Genomic DNA, 12,064 nt, shown 5'->3' with positions numbered 1-12,064 from the left:
TTTCTTCTTAAATACATAAAACTAGGTTAGTAAGTGAGCAACAAATAGCACCAAACTAGGCCCAGTTCACAGGAAATTTAAAATATTAAAGAACTACATCTATTTTTAAATTAGTTTACCGATTAAATGAAAAATTTCTTTTATCAATATTCTGAACTGACATTTTTACCAGGCTCTTCCTGCCTTTTTAAGTGTAGTGTCTTGAGTTGAAACACCAGAGTCCCGACTTTGGAATGCACATATGGTTTAGGAAGTCAGATTGTTATAGAATATTTATGCCCCATCAATAGGACAAAGACAGGAGCTTCTCAGCTTTTTGCCTGAGATCATTTCTAGAGGTTCAACTCTGGGTGTTGGGATGCAGAGGACTGCCTTTTATTTGTAGCAGGTTATGATAGTTAATTTTACATGTCAACACAGTTAGGCCATGATACCCAAATATTTGGTTGAACAATATTCTAGATGTTAATCTCATATTCTAGATGAGATTAACATTTAAATCAGCAGATCTCAACTAAAGAAGATTGCCCTCCATAATTTGGGTGGCCGTTGTCTAATCAGCTGAAGGCCTTTTATTAAAAAAAAAAAAAAAAAAAAAAAAAAAGACTGGCCTCCCTGGAGGAAGGGAAAATTCTTCTAGTACACAGCTTTGGGACTTGAACTGTAACATCAGCTTTTCCTTGGGTCTCCATCCTGCCAGCTTACCCTGCAGATTTTGTACTGGTAGTCTCCATAATATGTGAGCCAATTTCTTAAAAGCTTTCTTTATAAAAGTCCTATTAATTCTGTTTCCCTAGAAAGTCCTGACTAATACACAGGTGCTCTTTAATATGTCACAGACACCTGACTAATACACAGGTGTCAAATGTATGAGTTTCTTCATAAAAATAATCTGGGATGGCAAGGAAGACTTTTGGCCATATGGCTTGGTATCTAAATTTGCCTGAACTTTAGCTGCTCTGTGACTCCCCGAAAACCCTACAGCTGACCCTCAGAACCCAGCTGACTGCCTCTTAGGGAAAAACCTAGGTTCTCTTATACAGAGCTGAGCTGAAGCCCCTTGGCATTTTTTCTCCAGCTAAAATTACACATGGCACACTTCTAGCCTTGCACAACTCCAGAATCTATTCAGAAATAGAAAATAGAAGAGGAGGGAACCTTTCCAAACTCATTCCATTCAGAAGTTAAACAGCATGTCTGAGTGCCAATATCATACAGGTTGGCCAATTACTAGTTTAAGGCTTAGGTTTTGCTGTACTTTCCCCATTCAAGTCACATAGAACTGGCCCTATTCTATTATTGTGCCATTTTATACAATTTTGGTGTATTTCTGCTTATGCTTTTCCCTGACCCTATTCTGGAGAGAGGACCTATAAGACAAGCTCACAGATTCACCTGCATGGATACAATATTATATGTGGATGATCTAACTCTGAATGTTGGTAATGCTAATTATTATAATATTCATACATAGAGAGTGCTTACTACGTGGCAGTACTGTTTTACAGATACCAAATCCTTTAATGCTCACACCAACCTTAAATGCCATAGCTTTATGATCCTGATTTTAAATGCGAGGAAACTGGACCACACCCAATAGCACTAAAAATAGCAAATGACCCAGAGGTGGTCCGGCTATACTTATTAGGAGGCCTTCCTAGTGTTCCACTGCTGGCCTTGGGAGTTTCCCCGCCTGCCTCCATCCACAGGTGCACACAGCACTCCAATCCCCTAAGCCAGCCTTTGAGGACACCACCCTTTGGAGCAGAGCAGATGTGACTTGGCTTCCCACCAGAGAGGGTAGCTATTCAACCAGATGTTTTCTGGTTGGTTCTCTTTCCCAAGATTTCTGTGGCTTCTGACCTATAGTGTCTAATTTGTCCTAATTTCCTTTTCCCCCGTACCATCCCCCTCAAAACCTGTGGCCCAATTTTGCGTGGTCTCTGTGCTCTGTTCCTTCTCCAGCAAGTTTCAGCAGGTGTTCCCAGGGGCCCAGGGTGCTAGGTCTTCAGCTCCACCACCAGAGAGTGACTCTGTGCCTTTGATCTGCTTCCTGTTCTGAAATGTCCTACAACACTGAGGGCTCTGGCAACTGGAGAATTTTCCATCAGACAGAGAAACTGACCCTCTCTCCTGACTTGTGCCTAAGGTCATAAAGTACATTTCACATACCTTTTTTCTTTTTTAACCAAAGTTCAATGGCACTTATTTCTTTTAAGTATGGCTTTAATCAACATATGAATTTGTAGAGTTATAAGTTCTCAGTGATTCTGATTAAATTCTTAACTGTGAGGAAACAGTCTTCTCTTGCTGGAATATACTGGAGAACTCTTCTTGAGTTAAAGGAGCCCTTTCCACATGTCTCTCTGGAGCATCTTCCTGTGCCCAGTGTTCCCTCCCTTCAAGTGTAGGCACGTTCCTTCACCATGTGTCCTTATATCTCTGACATACCATAAGTCCATGGAGCCCTTTATACCCTATGGTAAGATGACTGTCCAGGTAATTTTTTTAAAATGTTACTCTCCAAAAAAGAGCAGCCATTATAACCCAAAGAATTAATTCCTGCTAGAACTACAAGGTCTGAGTCCTGCCAGATATGGGCAGACTGAGCTGTCACTGTCAGGAAGCAGGAGTGGGCAGGAAGGAAATGCAGACTAAGAGATTTGAGACCCCAAAACAGGATCATAGAGTCAGAAACAGAGGTGGTAGCTCCTGATGGCCACTGACACAGACACTGAATAAATAATGGCCAGGAGAGGAATGGGGCCACAAGTGGACAGCCAGGACAAAGTTGGACTTGGGTTCAGGCCTGGGCTGAGAAGACTCAGAATTGAGACTCAGAGACATCACTGTTGCTCTTGCCTCAGAAAGTGATGACTTTCCTGAAGTGTTAGGTAGATTCCCATTCTCTGAGGAGTGAAAGATCCTATTGTCCTGGGGCCAAAGTGTGAGAGATCTTCACGTTGTGAGTGTTACTCCTGGTTGCATACTTGTGTGCTTTTAAGAAATTTAGATTTTCTTGGACATTGAGAGCTTGTTTGGATGTTCCAGCAGGGAAGCACAGCTACTCATATACCCTTGACTAAAGAACGGTTCTCCTCTATTGGGGAAGGTTGTCCTCTTCGACCATGTGCACAGCTTTGGGAGGAATATACCCAGTGAGGCAGTAAGGGAGGAAGGGGACACCCGCCAGCCAGCCAGATCAGCCGAAATCAACCCTGGTAATCAGTGGGGTGACAGATGTTACAGTCAGATCGCCTTCACATCCTAGATGTTCTTGGAATACTGAGCTGAACTATGTGAGAGAAAAGGAGGAGGAGGAGAAGGGGAAGAAGAGGAGAAGGTGCATAACCAGTGAATGAGCCACAGTTGAGACAACCTTCTCTGAAATGCATATTTTAATATTTAGTTGTTTATCTGATTGTCTCTAAATATAACATTTCATTTAAGGAAGGAAAGGGGATCTAATGCATGACTCAGATATCTTGCAAATCTCATTTGTTATTCCTCTCATGGTAGAGGAAAGCAAAGTGAACTAAATATATAAAATAATTACATTTCATATTCTTGAGTGATGCATTTGCCAATTCTTTTCCTTTTTTCCATTTTTTTTTTTTGGTGAATTATAGTTGGGCATAGTGGAGGGATTTGTTGTTATATATTTGAACGTGCACACAATAAAACAATATAATTTGACCCATATCATTCCCCAGTAGTTTTCCTTGCCCTCCTCTCCTCTCTGTCCCCTTCCCTCTTCCCTGACCCCCTTCCTCCTCCCTTTGTCTACTCTACTGATCTTCCCTTGAATCTCATGAGACCACCCCTCAATCTTTCTTTTCCTTTTTCCTCTCCGTCTTCCACATTTGAGAGAAAATATATAACCCTTGGTCTTCAGAGTTTGCCTTATTTCACATAACATACTGGTCTCATGTTCCATCCATTTTCCTGCCAATAACATACTTTCTTTCTTCTTTATGACTGAGTAAAGCTCCATTGTATATGTACACCACATAGAGTACACCATATATCCATTCATCTATTGATGGACACCTAGACTGATTGCATAATTCAGCTATCGTGAATTGCGCTGCTATAGCATGGGTCACGGGAGTACAGTGACTTCAATTCTGAGGAGTGGAACAGCTGGGTCATATGGCGATTCCATATGTAGGCTTTTGAGGAACCTCCATACTAATTTCCATAGTGGTTATACTAATTTACAATCCCACCGACAATGTAAAATTGTTTCCTTTTTTATCCACATTCTGTCTAGCATTTATTATTATAATGTTTGTATTCTTCATTGTTGCCATTCTAACTGTAGTGAGATAAAATCTCAGTGTAGTTTTGATTTGCATTTTCCTAATTGCTAATGATGTGGAACATTTTTTAAGTGTCCTAAAGTATTTTTTGAACATTTTTTTTTTTCATATATTTGTGGGCCATTTGTATTTTTTCTTTTGAGAAGTATCTGTTTAGTTCATTTGTCCATTTATTAATTGTGTTTTTTTAGTACCAGTGATTGAACCTAGGGACACATAACCACTATGCCACAAACCCAACCCTTTTTTATACTTTATTTAGAGATAGGGTCTCTCTGAATTGCTTAGGACCTCCCTAAATTGCTGAGGCTAGCTTTGAACTCACAATCCTCCTGCCTCAGCCTACTGAGCCACTGGGATTATAGGTGTGCACCATCACACCCAGTTTAATTCTTTATATATTCTGGATATTAATCTTCTGTCCGAGAGTACCTATCAAAGATTCTTGCTCATTCTGTAAGTTCTTTCTTTACACTCTTGTTTTCTTTGCTCTGCAGAAGCTTTTTAATTTGGTACCATCTCATTTATTAACTCTTGACATTATTTCCTAAGCTTTAGGGGTCCTACTGAAAAAGTCATTGCCTGTGCCTACATGTTGGAGTGTTGATCCACATTTTTTCTAGGAGTTGCATAGTTTCTGGTCTAATTCCTAGAACTTTGATCCATTTTGAGTTGACTTTTGTTCAGTGAGAAATAAGGATCTAGTCTCATTCTACTACATATGGATAACCAGTTTTGCCAGCACCATTTGTTAAAAGGGCTATCTTTTCTCCAATATAAGTTTTGGCACATCTGTCAAGGATCAGATGACAGTAGATGTATGGGTTTGTCTCTGTGTCTTCTGTTCTGTACCAGTGGTCTATGTGTCTGTTTTTATACCAGTACCATGAAATTTTTTTTACTCTAGCTCTGTATGGTATACTTTGAAGTCAGCTATTGTGATGCTTCCAGCATTGCATTTTTGGCTTAGAATTACTTCGATATTCTGGGTATTTTATTCTTCCAAATGAATTTTAAGACTATTTTTTCTAGTTCTATGATGAATGTCATTGGTATTTTGATGGGACTTGTATTGAATATGCATATTGCTTTTGGTAGCAGGACCATTTTCAAGTCTTTCCTAACAGCCTTAGAACAAATTTTGTGGAGACCCCTGAATAAGTGCAAAAGGTAGTAGATATTAGCAGAAATTAAAGTTCACCTTCCTAAGCATTGTGGAAAGAGGCCACCAATCCACAGATTAGAGGGATACATATCTAGAGAAAACAATGTTTGAGACTTCTTAAAGATGTTACACTTACTGGGTGCAATGGCACACAATTGTAATCCCAGTGATTTGGGAAGCTGAGGCCGAGATATGTTTGAGGGTATCCTGGGCAACTTAGAGAGACCCTGTCTTTTTTTTTTTTTTTTTTTTTTTTTTTGGGTGCTGGGGATTGAACCCAGGGCCTTGTGCTTGCAAGGCAAGCACTCTACCGACTGAGCTATCTCCCCAGCCCGAGACCCTGTCTTAAAGTAAAAAATAAAAAGGGCTGGGGAGGTAGCTCAGTAGTAGAGCACCCCTGGGTTCAATCCTCAGTACCACACACACATACACACACACACACACACACACAAAAGATCTTACTCTATCTTAATCTATGCATAATTATTGCATTCCCCACTTATTTTGCAAGTGTTTCATTATTCTGTCCCATCCAGAGAAGACGCCTCTCTTTGGCAGGATAACTCTCATTTTCTTCCAGTGTAGCAGCAATTCCCACCTATAAACCTGCATAATTAGAGACCTAAAGGAGATCCACATTCCTTTTCTTGTTTTGTCTCTTTAAAACTCTCATTCATTTCCAGTTTCCCTGACACATCATACATGCTCTTCCTTCCCTTCATGCTTGCTCAGGGCCCAGCCTTGGGACAGAACACTTTCTAGAACTTTCTGGAGACATGGTGCCTCTATCTAAATGCCCTGTGGCTGGAGTTCTGGTAAACAATGAAAGGCATGTGTGAACTTGTGGGCGTATGAAGGTTTTGCCCTTTTGCTTCTTGGTGGGAAGCCTGGGAGGCTGGCCCCAGTTCAACCTCCAGCTCTTTCTTTTTATGAAGATAATGATGATCACAGAGTCATATTATTGGCTTCCCTGCGGGCACTTGGAGGCAGCCAGCCTGATGCTCTCACGTTCCTTTGCCTTTCATTTGGAAATAACATGTAGGGGCACATAGGCTTGGTCAAGATAATTTTAAAAGAAGAATTTTTTTCATTTAATGAAAAAATATTTAATAAAGTTAGTTCAATTGCACAGCATATTGCAACATGCAAAGGACTTTCAATGTACTTGAAACATTGAGCTGTGTTTGTGATTGCACAACTATTAAAGTAGATGTTTTTCTCTGTTTCCATTGAAAGTGTGGCAGGAATGGAATATTTGCCATTGAGTCTTTTGTTTAAGCCATCGCAGTCTCATGTTTTTCGGCACAGACTAAATCCCACCTTAATCTAGTGCTCCTCAAAACACCTTGTACTTCTTTTATAGCCTATCATTTAAGCTAAAATTAGGATTCATGGTCATATACTTGTTAATTCCCTTTATAACAAGGTGTGTTGTTATCAATCTGTGCTGATGATCTGTTAGTTTGGGCTTGCAACTCACAGATTCTTAGAGGGAAAGCAAAGCACAAGTGGGCTGGCCTCCAGGATGTTATTTCCTCTTTTCTGTAATAGCTTAAACCTCACACAGTCTCCCAAGAAGACGGTGTGATAAAGTTTTCACATTTGGGAAATACAAGTCAACTTTGCAAAATGGTATGGATAAGCAGAAATCTTTCTGAACTAATACATGAGACAGAAAATAAGCAATATTAAAAGGGAAGGTGAATCTCTGATCTTGAACTGAAAACATGGCTTTCTTTTCTTCCTGATCTTTCAAAATACTGAGATGGGCTGCATGTTGCCCCTCAGTGGGCTCCACTATCAGGAGTCTAGACCAGTAAAGAGGGAAAAAAATGTATCATTTCAATAACAATAACAAGAACACCCTTTTTACTGAGTATGACACACATACAAAAAGGTGGTATGTTGTGACTATGTATTTGTGGGCACACGTATGTTTCCTAACTCTGTTTACTGACAAGGCTTAGAAACAATGATCAATTCAGTAGCAATGAACATCCTTAAGGCCCAGATACGTCTTGAAATACCATTTCCCACTAAAGGAAACTAGAGAAATGGACAGGTTTGAGATGGGAAATGTACAAGATGTGTCTGGAACATCCTGTCATACCAGATAATGAGGAAGCTGTCCAACACCAACACAACCACGTCACAAACACTCAGAAGTCAACTTGAAGAGGCTTCTAAGAGCCAAAGAGGGGGAAATTTGAGCTTCAAAGAGGATAATAATTGTAATTATTTGAAACCCATCAAATAAGTTGAAATCCATGACTTAATAATGATGCAGTCAGCTCTCTATCTGCAGTTCTGTATTGTGGATTCAATCAACTGCAGATCAGAAATATATGGAGCTGGGTATGATGGCACACACTTATATACTGGGGATGCCAAGACAGGAGGATCACAAGTATGAGGGCATCTTATGCAACTTAATGAGACCCCATCTGAAAATAAAAGGGCTGAGGGTATCACTCAGTGGTACAGCACTGGCCTAGCATGCTCAAGGCCAGTCTCATGCTTTTCGGCACAGACTAAATCCCACCTTAATCTAGTGCTCAGTCCCCAGTACCACAAACAAAACAAAACAAAACTGTATCTATACTGAACTTTTTTCATGTCCTTATACCTTAAACAATAAAATGTAATGAGTGTTTATATATCATTTACATTATTTTAGATATCATAAGTAATCTAGAGATGGCAAAGTATCCAGGAGAATATACACAGGTTATGTGCAAATGCTATGCATTTTGTACAAGGGACTTGAGCATCTGTGGATTTTGATATCCACAAGGGTTCCTGGAATCAATCCCCCGTGGGTACCAAGGAATGACTATGTTAAAAATTGACTTCCTTCAGAGGATATAAAACCAGTTAACTTTTGTGAAAATTGGTAGATAAAGGAAGAATCAAATATTCTATTTGTCTATGTGAAGGTGCCCCTGAGTAATCAAATAATAGATGAGGGAACCATGCTTTTATAAAAGCAATCCAATGGATAAATTAATAAATGGAAAAGAAATGAGAGAACTAAAGTATCACCATCTTGCAACCCTCTTGAATGAACAGATCTTGGCATTGAGCATCCACAGCTGCTATCATCACAAGAGAGACAACCAGACATTAGTACATGGCTCAGGATGAAAGAACAAATCACTACCGAGAATCTTGCCAAAGATCAAACCGGAGACTGACCAGTTATCTGGATCCAATTCCTATTTGCAGGAAATCTGGAAGACAGAGGAACATGGTGACTTATTCCACAACTGTACAATCAGCGAAGTCCAGATGGCAGGAGGTCTATAGGTTAAATACTCAGATACGTAGTAAGAAAAAGAAAGGAAAGAAGTAGGGGGGACCTGTAGAACATGAGACGTACAAGACAAGTTGAAATTTACAAATGGGTAATATTCTGTTGTGGTGTTTAGGGATGAACACTCAGGTTTTAACCAGTGGGAAAACACCAACACAGAATATAAACGCATAACAAAATAAGGGTACTTTAGAAGTCAGGGTAGTGGTTAGCTTTGCCAGGAGGAAGCCAAATGGACCATAATAGGACACATGGAGAGACTTGAACTGTGACTGGAAAGTTCTCTCTCTTGGCTTGGTTGGTGGTTGCTCAGGAGCTCATCTTGGAACACCTCACTAAGTTACTCAGCCACTTTGTGTAGTTTCTGGAATCTGTGTTTTATTTTATAATGGAAAGGTTAAAAGAGAAGAAGAATATAAGCATAGTAATTTTAAATTTACATTTTATCAATGCAATAAAGTGCTTAGATATTCAAGAATAGTTTGGGTCAAGATACAATATAATGGGATGAAATAAAGTGTGAGCTTTGGAACCACTCCAACAAATCACAGCTTGAACATTTTTCTGGCTGTGTAAACCTGGCAGGTTACTCAGCCTCTCTGTTGTCTCAGTTTTCTCTTCTATGACATGCATGCTGTTGTATTTCCTACTTCAGAGTGTCGTCATGAGGTTTAAGTGAGATAATGCATGTAAACATTTAGAATACTGTAGGCATGCTTAGTAAGGGTTCAATATGTGATAGGTAAATTAGTCCTCCTTCTTCCCATTATTTTTCCTCACACACTGCAGCACTATCTCTGCCTTAAAATTCCTGGTCAGGGGTGGGGGCAGGTCCTCCCCTAGTCTTCAACTGTATCCTCTTATCCTCCTTTTCTTCCCATTCTGTGTTAAAGACTAAAGAAGGAATCTCTCAGAATCCATAGGGAAAGATCCCAACTGGACAGATCCAGAATCTGCTTAGTGGCCAGCAAGGAAGGAAAGGGATTTCTCTTATTTGCCACTGGATTCCCAGTCCCTAGAACAGTGCCTGACAGAGTGAGCAGGTGATAGACATTGCTGAAAGGATGAGTAAAAGAGCGTACAGAACGTGATTTAGAAAGCCCTCCTCCAGGATTTCTGTCCTGCACGCAGAGTCTGAAGTGACCCATGGCTTGGCTTCCTTCCTGCCCAACTGTTTCTCTTCCTTGCTGCCCCATTTCAGTGTTCATGAGTCAATTCATGTCTATGTAATTGCCCTTGGCAAAATGTACATATCATACCCATCCTTCCTCCAGAAAGCCAGACCTTGACCCCAGCCCACGCCTGCCAACCCCCTGGTCAGTTTCCTCTGGAGCTCCCCCTGCCCAGCAGACTTGCCCAACCAATCCCTTCTTCCTCCAGTGCTCTTCAAGTCCTTCTTTCCACACCTGGCTCATTCCCATCCTGTAGTGTCAGTGTAGATACTATAGTACCAGTATCCACTGGAGCAAAGCCTTTCTGGACCAGCCTATCATTGGTAGGTGTCCCTGTCCCCTGCTTATTGAACCTCCTGTCTTCCTTCAAAGCACTCACCATGTCTCTTCCTGTGAATAAATGTGATGAATACATGGAGTGGCACTTGGTCACAAATGCCTAGGAGCAAACTGCAGGAGTGGAGGAGGGAGTGTGAGCTGATTTTTCCATTGTCTTCACCATAACTTTCCTGAAGGGACCATGACTTTTGAGCTTAATAGCTGCTGCTCCTTAGTGGGAGTTCCATAAATCCTTTGCAAATTAATGAATAAACAAAAAAAATGTGAAATCTCAGGCTTGGGGTTGGGGCAGACAGTTCTACAAGATGAAGAATCGCATTCTCATTGAAAAGGTAGACCAAGGAGTTGGGGAATCCAGAGCAGGGAAACTCATCAAACTTAAGGAAATAAGATTTTCTACCTGAAAGATGTGCCTACAGTGAAAGGGATCATCCCTGTCTTTACTCAGAGAGGGACTGGAAGGCAGGACTTAAGATCAGGACTGAACCTGTAGCCAAGGATGAGGGCTTAGGGACAGTGAGTAGGATTCCTGGACATCACTGGTATCCAATGGACAGTCCTTGAAATGGATTCCCATGGGCATTTTTGAGGTTTCTGAGAGTGACTGATGCCTCAGTTCTACCAAGGACTCAGCATGGCCTGTCCCTTACAGGGTTCATTAGGACTTGGTGTGCTCTGTACCTGTAGACAATCTGACTTAGAAAGGTTTGAATTTGAGTCTTGGTTTTGTCACTTCCAGTGTGGACAGGTTCTTAACTTTTCTGAGGTTTGGCTTCATTGTCTAGAAATGAACATTTTTCTATCTTCTTTTGCCATTCTGAAGGTAGATCAAGATCATGAGAAGTGCCTCATCCTATGTTGCTCAAACCTGGCTGTGTGTCAGAATAGTCTTCGGAGAATTTAAACAGTGTACCAGCACCTGGGTCCAACTGCTGGAGATTCCTACGTAAAAAATTGGGTGGGTTCCAAGAATCTGTGGTTTAAGAAAGCTTAGAGATGACAACAAAGCTCAGGCTGCTGTGAGCAATGGCATATATGCAAAGCCACAAAAAGTGGTAGCTTTTTCATCTACCTCTTTCTTCTCTGCCACCACCTCATCTTTTTTCAGGTCCTTTATGTGTATGTGCTTTTCTTTGTTATTAGGTGCAGCATAAGTGGACTCAGAAGCAGAGCCATAAAAAACAAGTAAAGGCTAATAGCAGACATTTTGGACACCGAGTCCAGCAAAAGGCCAGATGAAGGCAGCAGGAGCTGAGTTCTTGGTGCTGATTAGTCAGCCTCAGATGTCTGGAGCAGCAAATGTGAAGGTGAGATAGACGGCTCTGCCAAAGCTTGCTTTGCATGAAATGACACATACACATCTTCCCAGTTTTTCTGTATTTTGAAAATTCACTATTTGCTTAAAAAAAAAAAAAGTGCTTTTTGCTAGAGAGTTTGAAATACTCTTAAACAAAGCATAATCACATAAAATAAAAATTGTGGCATGGTTTAATTTTTTCACGTAATGAAAATTTACCAAGTGGCTCCTGGGTACACAGAACTGGGCCACTGAGGTATGATTACATTCATTTATTTATTCAAAGTGTTTATCAAGCACTATTTAATAAGCGTTGGGATATAACAGTGAAAAAAAATCTCTACCCTCTTGGAGCTTACATTCTAGTGACAAAAGACAAGTCATAAAAGAATAAACATAAAAATAAATCATAAAATATTAGAATGTGATGAAATGCTTAGAGGCATACAGGGTATG

General features: G+C 40.4%; 1 long non-coding RNA gene across 1 annotated transcript in view; it reads left to right on the top strand.

Annotated features, from left to right (window-relative positions):
• The window catches only part of LOC306650047, a 162,604-nt gene that overhangs the window by 75,845 nt on the left and 74,695 nt on the right, over window positions 1-12,064 (top strand). The window contains exon 4 of the long non-coding RNA XR_013760793.1: window positions 11,461-11,618. This is a non-coding gene — a long non-coding RNA (uncharacterized lncRNA). The remainder of the gene's footprint in view (window positions 1-11,460; window positions 11,619-12,064) is intronic.

This window comes from Sciurus vulgaris (genome assembly GCF_902686455.1).
Source record: "Sciurus vulgaris genome assembly, chromosome: 2".
NCBI classification, from domain to species: Eukaryota; Metazoa; Chordata; class Mammalia; order Rodentia; family Sciuridae; genus Sciurus; species Sciurus vulgaris.
This window is presented reverse-complemented; position numbering and strand designations above follow the sequence as displayed.